The following is a 2,500-nucleotide window of genomic DNA, read 5'->3' on the forward strand; positions in this document are numbered from 1 at the left end:
ACGCTGCACCTTAACCTAAGTTACGCTGCACCTTAACCTAAGTTACGCTGCACCTTAACCTAAGTTACGCTGCACCTTAACCTAAGTTACGCTGCACCTTAACCTAAGTTACGCTGCACCTTAACCTAAGTTACGCTGCACCTTAACCTAAGTTACGCTGCACCTTAACCTAAGTTACGCTGCACCTTAACCTAAGTTACGCTGCACCTTAACCTAAGTTACGCTGCACCTTAACCTAAGTTACACTGCACCTTAACCTAAGTTACACTGCACCTTAACCTAAGTTACACTGCACCTTAACCTAAGTTACACTGCACCTTAACCTAAGTTACACTGCACCTTAACCTAAGTTACACTGCACCTTAACCTAAGTTACACTGCACCTTAACCTAACTTACACTGCACCTTAACCTAACTTACACTGCACCTTAACCTAAGTTACACTGCACCTTAACCTAAGTTACACTGCACCTTAACCTAAGTTACACTGCACCTTAACCTAAGTTACACTGCACCTTAACCTAAGTTACACTGCACCTTAACCTAAGTTACACTGCACCTTAACCTAAGTTACACTGCACCTTAACCTAAGTTACACTGCACCTTAACCTAAGTTACACTGCACCTTAACCTAACTTACACTGCACCTTAACCTAACTTACACTGCACCTTAACCTAACTTACACTGCACCTTAACCTAACTTACACTGCACCTTAACCTAACTTACACTGCACCTTAACCTAACTTACACTGCACCTTAACCTAACTTACACTGCACCTTAACCTAACTTACACTGCACCTTAACTGTCACATGTAACGTCACAGGAATGTAGCTTTGCCTAACAGCAACCCTCTGAACATAGTTCACTGCTTGGATCCTCTGGTGTCATGTGTATTTCTCGATGCCATGGTGCGTACCCTCACGTAAATGTCTTTCGAGTGTTGCGTACTTTCTACACAGTCCCGCTAACCACTGGAAGGGTGTAACGCTACAGAACGAATATCGCCCTCCCCTCCTGCCCTTCCAAGCTGGTCGGTCAGGCGTTTGTTTGTGAAATGAGCCTTGCAGCTGTTCAGTTGCATTTGGTTGTCGATGCAGTCAGTGTACGTTGTGGTACGGCCTGTGTGGACTGTCCGCTGATGTACGCGTAACCCACACTGATCATCCGTCGTTACGTACTGAGTGACATAATGTGGCACATGCTTGACCGTACACCGGCTGCGCCCTACAATGGCGAATCATAAGGGCCATATGTTGTGCACGATGCTACTTGTCTCGTCTCCCCATTACAGCGAGATTGCACTGTTGTACGCCGTAGAGACATGTGGTAGGTACGGACGAAAGTATTGCATGTTGGCCCCCCCCCCCTCCCTCTGCCGGGAATCAGCGTGAGCCGTCTGTTGATGTAGCGACGAGGGTTTTCCTATTTAATCGTATTGCCCCACACAACATGATACCACGGTGGACCGCGTTCCACATCTGCGACATGCTACAGAGGCCGGTTGACAGTCGACCGCGCAAGGGACATTGCACACGTGCGCGGACCATCTTGCACGTGTTCTCTCGTGTACGTGCCGTAGTGTGTATATGGGCTGATGTAGCGTGTCGTGACACATAACATGCAGGCATGCCAGAATCGTAGATTTCGCAAATGTTGATTGACGTATACGTTTGCTGCCAAAGATCCGCAAATGAACTGGAAATCAGTTGTTGAGCGGTTGTTCGCGCTGCAGGTGCATCGGTGATAGCGACGATCGGTACATCTGTGAACCGGTTGTTTCGGCGGTACCCGCCATGCCCCCGAACCTGAGTTGGCCATGTGGGTATGAAGCGATACGAGGCTGTGGCTTGGTGGGACAGTCCCCGGCCGGTGAGGGGGGGCCGCGCGGCGTGCTGGCCGCGCGCTGCGTGAGCGCACGCACTACAGCCGGCTGGTGGGGGGCGCCCAGTGGCAGGAGCGCCGGCCGACGGGCCCGGCTGGCGTCCCAGCTACGCGCCGGCGCACCCGGCGCGCGGCGCCAGGCGGCCAAAGTGGGTTCTGCCGAGCCCGGTGCGAAGCGCGGTGGACATCTGCAGTGTGCTGGTCCGATTGCGGACTGTGTGCGTTGAGGATGCGCCGCCGCCCGGCACTCGGCGTCGCGACGCCGTCTGCTGCTCGGTCGCCCCCAGCGGTTCTCGCAGGTGGTTTGTATCGCAGCTCTGCGGACGTGTTGGCGCGTGCGCTGTGCTGGGAGAGTTCGCTTCTGCACCCAAGTGGGGCTTTGCCCTTCTGTGGCGCTGGCGTTGGAGCTGCCGGTCACCGTAGGTGGCGCGTGTTGTTTCCCGCCGGCAATGCCACGACAGCACGCTCCCGGGCCTCTGTCGGCAGCGGCAAGCTCAGTTGGGAGCACGGGTGTTCGCACTGAAAGCGTCTACTCGCCTATCTCCGGGCGATTGCGCCTCTCTCGAACCCGACCAAGTACTTAGGACGGCGCTGCGCGCCGCCGGGACCTGAGAG

The sequence above is a fragment of the Schistocerca gregaria genome, unplaced genomic scaffold, assembly GCF_023897955.1.
Source record: "Schistocerca gregaria isolate iqSchGreg1 unplaced genomic scaffold, iqSchGreg1.2 ptg000623l, whole genome shotgun sequence".
Taxonomy (NCBI): domain Eukaryota; kingdom Metazoa; phylum Arthropoda; class Insecta; order Orthoptera; family Acrididae; genus Schistocerca; species Schistocerca gregaria.